The sequence below is a fragment of the Benincasa hispida genome, chromosome 6, assembly GCF_027475165.1.
Source record: "Benincasa hispida cultivar pf3 chromosome 6, pf3_genome.v1.1, whole genome shotgun sequence".
In the NCBI taxonomy this organism is placed as follows: Eukaryota; Viridiplantae; Streptophyta; class Magnoliopsida; order Cucurbitales; family Cucurbitaceae; genus Benincasa; species Benincasa hispida.
In genome coordinates, this window is record NC_143483.1 from 44,928,599 (window position 1) to 44,939,127 (window position 10,529).

Sequence of the window (10,529 nt, forward strand, 5' to 3'; positions counted from 1 at the left end):
TGATAATGAAATGAGATGCTTTGTAAGTAAATGTAAATATGATAGGGGTGGAGTCAGTTGCATCGCCATGTGATAATGAAGATATGGTGGCTAACAACCTGTACAGAGACTTCAGAATAGAAACAGATGACGAATTTGAAGTGTTGGATTTCGATGATCGTGAACATGAGATGCTTTCAGATATATTCAATGATTTGGATATGAATGTATTGAATAGCATTTGGGAACATGACCCAATTGTAGCTCCTATGGACGTTGACAATATGCAATTATATAAAGGAATGATTTGTCAAGACAAGAAAATGCTACAACACGTGGTCAAATGTTTTGCTATAAAGTGTCACGCACCATACGAGGTTGTTGAATCTACACCGATGATTTGGACAATTCGGTATAAGAAGTGGGAGGAAGGTTGCAAGTGGAGACTTCGTGCAATAAAGAAAAAATCGCATGGCTTGTTCGAGATCACTAAGTATGATGAGCAGCATACATGTTTTTATTCAGAACTAAGTCAAAGTCACGTGCAATTGGATTCATCAATGATTGCACTGAAGTTCTGTGATGCCGTAAGAGAAAAACCATCTATCAGTGTGGCACAACTGCAGTCCGACATTAAAACAAAGTTTGGATATCATGTTCTTTACCATAGGGTATGGGAGGGAAAAAGAAAAGCGTTGGCTAAAGTATTTGGTGATTGGGATGAGTCTTATAAATAGGTGGTTATATATGGTTAAGCAGACCAATCCCGGAACACGAATAGAGTGGCGAGTTAAAGAAACGCTTACTGAAGGCCATGTTATCCTAACTTCTATATTTTGGGTATTTGGTCCTTGTATAGAAGCTTTTAATAAATGCCGGCCGATCATTCAGATAGATGGTACACACTTGTACGACAAATATAGAGGAAAACTGTTGATTTCTACATTTGATATGCGCGAGCATATATACTACAAATATATGATGGTACACACTTGTACGACAATTTCGTGAGCTCACAGATGATGCAAACGAGGAAACCGTCATAAGATATGCGCGAGCATATATACTACAAATGATGGGTGGAAGTCTGTTTTCAGATAAATTAAGTCATTTTGTTCGCTTGATGTTCCTGCCACTGTTAGCTAACCTCCATGATGCGGGGCCGTATTCATGGGGTGGAGCATGCTTGGCATGGTTGTATAAACAACTATGTAAAGCAACAAGACCTAAGGTTCGAGAGATAGCTGGGCCTCTCATACTTTTGCAACTATGGGCTTGGGAGCGATTTCCAACAATGGCTCCACAGCTACATCATGTTAATGACGCTAAGTTAGTTGGACGAGCCTACGGTTCCCGGTATGTTGTTTTAATTCAATTTAATTTTTATATCACTGATCTAGTTAATTTAAATTCTAAATTATCAATTTAAAAATTTAGGCGAAAAGACAAATTTTGTGTGACTAGGACAGCTACACATGTAGTCAACCAGTATAGATACATGTTTGATCTGCTTCAACCTGAACAGGTACATTACACTAAACCTAATTGATTATTTTATTCACATTTTTATTCTATTTGTCTTTAATATTCTCTAATATAATATTTTGTGTTTCAGGTTATTTGGGAGCCGTACAAAATTATTGTGCATATTTTGCCTTATTTTTGTACGAATGGTCAAAATATATGGTGGACGATGAGTCCTCTCATATGTTTTCACATTGGTGAGTGGCATCTTCCTGACAGGGTGATGAGACAATTTGGTTTTCAGCAGGATATCCCATCACCTTGGAATACTGAACTCGTACTGCATGATATTGACCTAAGGACTGGAGATTGGTCCGAAAAAGTTGCACATTTGGTAGTGCGATGGCACTATCGTGCACGGTTTATTGCAGTGGGGGTTTCTCTTGAACAGTTTGACACAGATGTCACTCCATAATATATTCATTGGTATAATAATATCACAAGGCGCTACCTCACTTGTTCGGAAGCAGCTGTGGATCATCTGGTAAATGAATGAATATTATCTAATTTTTTTAATTAAATTTATTTTAAATATTATCTAATTGTTTTATAATTCACAGAGATCGAACAACAGTAGACTCCGTGAGGTTGCGAATGATCCGAACCAGGTTCTTGTTATATGTAGTGACAACCAAAGCTATATGGAGGAAATTCATTATATGTACGATATACCTATTGTTCCTCCACCAGCTCTTAGACGTAGAGGACCTGTTCGGGAAGATGATGAGTTTGATGAGGTTGCACATAATGTGGAAGAGTTGTCCCCTATGACGCAGATACAAAGTCAAACTGATTATGTTAGTCCGATGATGATGATGTCAGCATTTGGTTCAGGACATTATGACTCAGAGGCTGGTCCTTCGTCTTCATACGTGCATGGACATGGTCGGGGTCGTGGAGAGCATAATGAATATTTATATTATGAAGCGCCTGCAGAGGTACCAGAGCAACATCAAGAAGAACCCGAGCAACCTCAAGTTCGAAGTCGACGACGACAACCAGCTCGAAATCGACGACGTCCGCCTTGTGGGACACATTGATTTTTGTAATTATTTTTATATAAATGAGATATTTAATTTACATTTTTTTTATTTTTATGAGTTATTATTATTTTTAATTTATTCTTTTTAGAGTTTAAATAAAATAATAAATATTTTTAGATTTTTTTTTTATAAAATGGAAAATTAAAAAAAAAAAAAAAAGAAGAAAGGATTAGAAAGAAGAAGGTGGAATGTGTAATAATTAAAAAGGAAAAATAAATAAATTTGTACGGTATTCTCGCTCTCTATCAAAATCTCGCTCACGCTCTCGATCACGCTCTCGCTCTCGCTCACGCTCACGCTCAAGCTCTCTCTCTCTCAAACTCTCGTTGTCTCTCATAATCTCGCTCTCGAATTTGATTAACTCGTTAGCTCGTTAGCGGCAAAAAGAAGAAGATTCATTAGCTCGTTATTTAGTCAGACTTGCTGAGATGACAGAATCCGTTTGAAAACAACAATATTTTCCTTAAAAAAAAAGAAAGGTCGAGGGTTCAAAATTCGACCTACCTAGGTCGAATTTTCAACCCTCGACTTATTTAAAACAACAATATTTTTACAAATAGTTTGAAAACAACAATATTTTCCTAAATAGTTTCTAAAAGTACAATATCCTTTTAATTTTCCCCAGATTTGATCCTAAGAAAAAAGAAATGTAAATAATATTTAAAAGAATCCTATTATTAAAAGACTATTCCTATGACGAGTTTGAGAAATTGTAATATATATATTTTTAATTTCTTGAGGTGAGGATTTTTTTAATTCTAACATAGCCTAATTAATGGATTTTTTTTCACTTATTTTATGGGATCATTACTTCAAATATTGGAATAATGAGGGATATAAGACATTTTTTTTTTCAAAATTGAAATTTTTAAAGAATATTTTCAATTCAACAATAAAAATTTGGCCCCATTTTCTAAACGAGTGTTGTGGGGTGTTAACAATTTCTCCATACACAAACGACTCTCGAACTCAACTCTACTTTTTCGTAGACCATTTTTATTTATTTTTATTTTTAGAAAATCGTTAACTTAATTCCGTTGTCCAATCACACTGTAAAAATGACTGATAGCGACTCCTTTTTATGTTCTTTTAAAATTAACCCTTTTTGAGGACATCGGTCGCTCCGTATCATCACCTCGAGCATGTGGCAACAGCTTGGCGACTCCATTGGAGATATGAGGTTCCACCTCGAGAGTTTGGTCATTTTCTCCCTTATCTTGAATTGTTTTAATTTATTGAGTCTTTTTCCTTTCGTATATTACTATCGCACACACATTCACAAGCCTCCTACCTAGACTTTACCTAATAGGATTAGAATCAAGGACGAAGTAGTGTTGGCCTTTGAGGAACTTATGCTCTCGTACGGGCTCACGAAAAATTCTTACTCAATTTGGTCAGTCTGTCATGTACGACTTTTGACAAATTTGAGGGCCTTTTTCATATAGGACTTTAAAGCATGGTTGACTTTGATTGAATCCTTTATGTTGATTTTATTGATTTATTATTTTACTTTACACACTATTACAAGCCTCCTACCTGAGCTTTTTCTAATAGGTTAAGAATCGAGAATGGAGTAATGTGGCCTTCAAGAGGCTTACGCTTCCCTGTAAGCACACAAATTCTCACTCAATTTGGTTATTTTCGTCATTTACGACTATTTGATCAATTTCAGAACCATTATCACTTTATTTGAATCTTTTATATAATGAATTGTGATGTCATGTTTATCTCTCTCTATTTTTGTCATATTCTTATGTTATTCTTCCATCATCATATCCTCTAAGTTTTATGATCTTACTGTTGGAAATGTCCTAGAACTCGCAGTTCGTGTTAAACATTAAATTATCAATAATAATAAATTGTTGATTTTGCATTCTATTATAAAAATCCAATAAACATATCCATGGTTATAGTCTGAATACTGTAACTTTATGTAGTGACATAAACAGGATCAAGTTAATAGTACATAGTCTAAATGGTCTAATAAGTATTTGGATGTTGGATATCTCATCCTAGTAACACGATTGGATGCGTCCCCCTTTGTAGCTGTTACAAAGAGTTGTAAAGTGCTACAAATGATGTGATCCACAGATTGTTCATGTTGAGACATATGAGTGGGGGCATCCTATGCAATGAGTTTGCATATAGACTGGACCACAAAAATTGTCATTTCTTTATAACGACCGTTTACTGTTAAAACTGACTATTTTATTTATTAAATAATCTAGGTTAACTCGATCTTAATCCTGAGCTAGCTGAGTAGTCCAACAGCACTACTCAATAAGCCTCCCATTTTGGGGATAAGACCGGATGAATAGCTGGGGACATAGCCCTTCAAGATGGAATTCACTCCTACCCGATTTAGGGTTAGTAGATAGGTTGTTCTCTTAAGTACTGATTCCAGGTCTTGAACAATCGGGACCTCGCTTTCTCATGATAAAGAAAGGACTTGATTCATAAGGATTATGAATCAAAATTGTTCATTAGAGGGTCAGTGGGAACTTAAGGAACAAGATGTATTCACAGGGGTAAATCGGTTATCTTGACCCAGTTGTGATTACGAACAACCTTGAAGGATCGACTTACTGATTATGATTATATAAAGTTGACATAATATATCTACAGTGAGGGGAGTTCAACTATGGGCTATAGTGGAGTGACCCATTAGTTAACGAATGAGGGTTAATTCGGTTTAATGAGTTTAGCCGATTAATCTTAGATCATTGGAGCCCATGATCTGTAAGTCCACAAGGTTCCCCTACTAGCTCGTAAATGGATAAGCTTTAGAGTAGCTTGAGAAGTTAATTTGAAACGTTCAAAATAGAATTAAATGGAATAGGAGAATATATTTTTAAATATGATTTAAATATATGAAAATGGATTTATGTGAAAATTAATTTAATATTTGATATTAAATTAATTAGAAATTTAAATAATTATTTATTAATTTTATTAGAAAATTAATTTATGAAATTGATTTTATAAAATTAATAAAATTTTCAGTTTTTGAAAATCATTTGATTTTGGGAAAAAATTTGAAAAGTTGGAAACATGCACAAAATGGAAAATCAATTTTTTCCATTACCATCTCCTGCATGCTCACACAAACACCACTTTCCTTCTTCACATTTACTCCAACCATGAGCTGCAACTCATACAATGTTCTTCTTTGCATGTTCACCTGCAATAAATAAAGAAGATTGGAGTGAATTTGAGGTATGCATTCAATAGAAATTTTAGAGAAAATTTTGGGTTGAAGAAGAGTTCTTCAAGCAGTGTGGTATAATGAGCTTTTCCTTGTTTATTCATTTCTTCAAGTTGTTCTTGAGTCCCACAACTCGTTCTAAAGCTCCAATAGGATAGTGGAGAAGATCTTGAGGTGGTTCACGGTGCATTTTGGAGAAGATAACTGCTGTTGATCAAGATCTTGAAGAGTTCTATAAAGGTATGACCACAAACCCTCTTTTATTAGATAAATATGCTTTAGTTTCTGCCAAAAATTAGTGAATTTGAATGCTTATTGATCTTTTTTGATTCCGCTGCATGTTGATACACTCTCACACTTACATTGGGAGTCATTTCATCATCATGCATAATCCTAGACTTATAAACACTAATTCACATGTTGTGTCACTATTAGTTGGCATTTTGTTAAAGCTCATTAGGTATTGCATTTAGCCTTGTCTTTTTAAATATTAATGAATTTTGTTCACATTAGGTTTTTATAATTGTTGCATGGTTTGTGAAATCTCACATGCTACTAAATAACTTTGAATAATTGAACCATTCTCTTTCTGTAAAAAGATTAAAAGAGTCAGAGTTTTTACAAAATAGATCAAAAGATCTTTACCTCTCCATCATTATTTGGACTAGAAGGAAAGTCGAGTCAAGGAAGAGTTCACCAGCAAAGTGCAAGCAATTTGAAAGGATGTCAAGGAGATAAAAAGACAAGTGACAAGGGTTTTAGGATTACTTAGCCCATTTAAAGATAGACCATTGGTTGTGGCATTTAGATAAGTAGGATTGGTACATAACTAAGTTCCAGATGACACCTTTCCTTACCCACGTGGTTTTACCCATAAAAATCTACCAAATCCCTTTATCAGTAGGATTGAAGATATATTTTGTAGATGACTATAGTCAAACGTCACAGCAAGTTAGCCATTTGAATGACTTAGTGTCCACCCTAAGCATGCAAGCTTGCAAGAAGAATTTTAAAGATATGGGTAGCAGGGAGAGATTAAAATTTCTAGAAGAGAGATTATGTGCAATAGAAGACACCAGTATTCACGAAGGCATTGAGGCCACACAACTGTGTCTAGTCTCAGGTGTTATTTTATTCCACCCAAGTTTAAGATGCTAGAATTCGAGAAGTATAATGGGGCAGCTGCCTTAAAAGTCATCTCGTCATGTATGATGGAATATATCTGTCCACTTCTACGATGACAAAACTATTGATTCATCACTTTTAGGATCACCTAATTGCCATTATTTTATCTCGTGGAAATGAATATATTCTCTATTGAGTATGGGGTGTGATGAAGGTGCTAAGTATGTGTCATCCTTGTTCAGATATTCCAGTGCACCTACTGATCCCACTTTTCCCTTTAGTTGCATGTTAAAAGAAAAGATAGCCTAACTAGCTCAACTACTCATTGGTATATGCATTTGGATAACTCTCAAGTGCATGATTGGAAGGATTTGGCAGATCTGCTCTTTAAATAATACAAGCACAATATTAATTTGGCCTTCCACAATTTAAATTTCTAATATATGGAAAAGGAAGCAATCATGACTTTCAAGGAATATGCTCAAGGATGTAGAAAAATGGTCATTCAGGGGGCAACCTCCCTCGATTGATAAGGAAATATTTGTTGAATGAGAAATTTTGGACCAATCGCAAATTTCCACATCATTTACTAAATTAATGACAAAGTATCAAACAATTGAATTTGAGACTAATTAGAAGTCGACATGTGTCCCAAATTGTAGTTGAAGACATAAATTGAGAAGTCGGATGATGCCATATGTTTCCTTCATGACCGTTGGATTGAATAAAATTAATTTGGTCAAATTTGATATTATTATTTGGGCTAAAAGTTCAATTGATCCTAAAAGTGGGCTTAATTTGATCGAAATGTCAAATAAGGCCCAAATCCAATTAGTTGGACCCAAGGGCTAGGATGGATCAACCAAGCCCAAGCCCACGAAGCCCACCTTAGAACTTTATAAATAGAGGAATTCTCTTCCTTTGTGGGGGGTTATCAATTTTACACTCTAGAGAGCCTAGAGGTAATTCTCTATAATCAGAAGACTCCTTGACTCATGAAGACTAAACCACTTCTTGAAGCTCAAGCTCTAAAGATACAAATATTCTTCTAGGACTTCAAACTTCAAGAACACCACACACTCTGCTTCCTTAAGTCAAGCGTACGCATTCAATCGAGAAAGAATCAGAGGATTAAGTGCTAGAGATTGAGCCACAACGCATCGAATCAACACAAACATAAGTTCAATTCCATGAAATAATTTTCTCAGTAAATCTCGTGCGAACAAATTGACATGCCCAATGGGACCTCAGGTAAAAATAGAGCAAACAAGCTAACAAGGAAATCAAGCATACAACATTGTCTGAGCACAACGCTCAAGGACCCCAAGCTATATAAAAACTACCCAACAGGTACCCCACCCCCAACTTATAGTAATACATTCTCCTCAATGTATTTTAAATAAATCTCAATAAAAATAAAAACAAGGGAACAGAAAACCTCCCATGAAAATGATGCACACACAGGACGGTGGTGGTCGGGCATCTCCCTCTGGCTCGATTAGGCTTTGGAGAGGCCTACAAAAAGAGAAAAATAAACAAAAAACTACAAAAGACAACCTATAAAATAAACAAAAAGTTAGCAAAACTAAAAGAAAGAAAAACTAAAAATAAAAACTGAGGGCAAAATAAAATAGGAAGGGAAAAGAAAACTAGCCTCAGTCGGAGTCAGGAGTCCGATCTCTCTGAAGACCGCTCAAGAGTCCGATGTTGACATAATAGTGGTGGTTTTCGACATAAATGAAGTTCAATGTTCTTTCCATTTGCTTTGACCGACGTGTAGCCTTGCGACTTACCCGAAGTGACTCAGTGGCCACCCTTACCGCTTCAGTGGCTATCCATAGTGCCTCCTCCCCGTAAGATTCCTCTGCCATCGAAATCTCATACTAGCCCTAGGACCAACATCAGAAAGCTGCTCTGTTGCTGGGACATCCTCGTCCTCCCCTTCATTATCTGAACTAGGCCCTTCCACACCTCACCCATGAAAGGCAACAATTGAAGACCTACAGATGGCGGCTCGACCTCTCATCCTCTCTTTGTTGTCGGAAATCTCCACCCAGACCTACGACACAACTCAGTAATCAAGCTAGGGTGTCCTAAGCTATTGGTGGTGGAACACTGTCCACAATGACGAATCGAAGCCCTAATGATTCGTCCGACATTGATGGACATTCCTTGGACTAGACAGTATAAAAGTTTAACCCGATTCTTTTGGACGTTCGTGAGCCATATAACTGGCATGAACCTGGAACATATAAAGGCATGCTAGATTTGGCCAGTGATGGACATATCCGTCCCTCTGAATCTCACAACCACGACTCTGAACCTGGCCCCAATGAACTTCTATACCACATAAGGCTTCTATCACCTCCTCCTCGGGGAACTGCTGAGAACAGAACCCACTACACTCATCGTTGAAGCCACACGAAAACCATAGACTTCATTGATGTGGGACGATGAAAAGGGAACCCTAATGCCTCTCACCAACGAATAATCCCTGTTGTCATAGAACTCTCTAACTAGTGGGACAACCGCCTCGCCAGGACGGGTTGCCAAAGACTCCCACCCTCTCTTCTCCATGGCAGCAATGATATGCGGGTAAAAGTCAGCCTCTGGGATAAAGTTCGCTCGAGAACAATTTTCCTAGAAGACATTACATGGTGGTATCTATCTAGGGCCTCTTGAGAGCTAAACCTAGGGTGCTCGAAAACTAAATCTTGGTGTTGCCCATGCCCACTAGCTTCCCTTCTTCCTACCCACATAGGACCCATGAAAAATATTTCCACAAAGAGGGTAAACTCACAAAATTTGGTTCCCAGGCAAACTCTCACAACCCCTTCTCAACCCCTACCCAAAAACCACTCCAAACTCTCAACAACCTCACAAAAATTCACCTGCACACAGAAAAATCCCAACAATTTCATTCATATATTCAATATTAACATATTCAAATCTTCCAAACCATTCAAAATAAGCAAGAACCAATGCAAAATAAAGATATCTCTCAACCATTTGACAAATATATGCAATAATAAGAAAAGAATGGAAAAAAATATTACCTTGAATCGGAGAAATCCAAAAGACGCTAGGAAACTCGCTAGATCTTGAAAGTTGGAGAAAAACCCACAAAAAAATAATCAGCCTAAGGGAAATTTGGAGATTTGGAGGAAAACAATGGGAAAAATGTATTTAAGGTGAAAATAAGTGAAGGAAATTGGGAGAAAAGGATGAGGAGGGCACCAGAATTGAGAGAAAAATGAAGGAGAAGATGAAGAGCTAGGGTAGAAACTGCATTTTAACGTAGTTTTGTCAACATTGCGATTGCAACGTCGTGACACTATGCCCTAATTTTTTTTTTCATAAAAACTTTCCTAAAAAGGAAAATGACTAAAATCTCCCTTAAAAATAAAAATAAAGATAAAAATAAAATAAAATAAAAAAAATTAAAATCTGGCCGCCTCTAGGAAGCGCAAATTTTTAACGTTGGTTGCTCGACGCGACCCATTCTCTATCAAGGCACAAAGAAATTCTTGTATTTCTGAGGCCCTTTCTTGAATGAGTCGATATAACTCGATAAGGCCATAAGAGTTCCCATCTTTTGAAAAGAACCAGACAGATCGAATTTGGAATTTTTGAATTTTATAAAAGGAAATAAA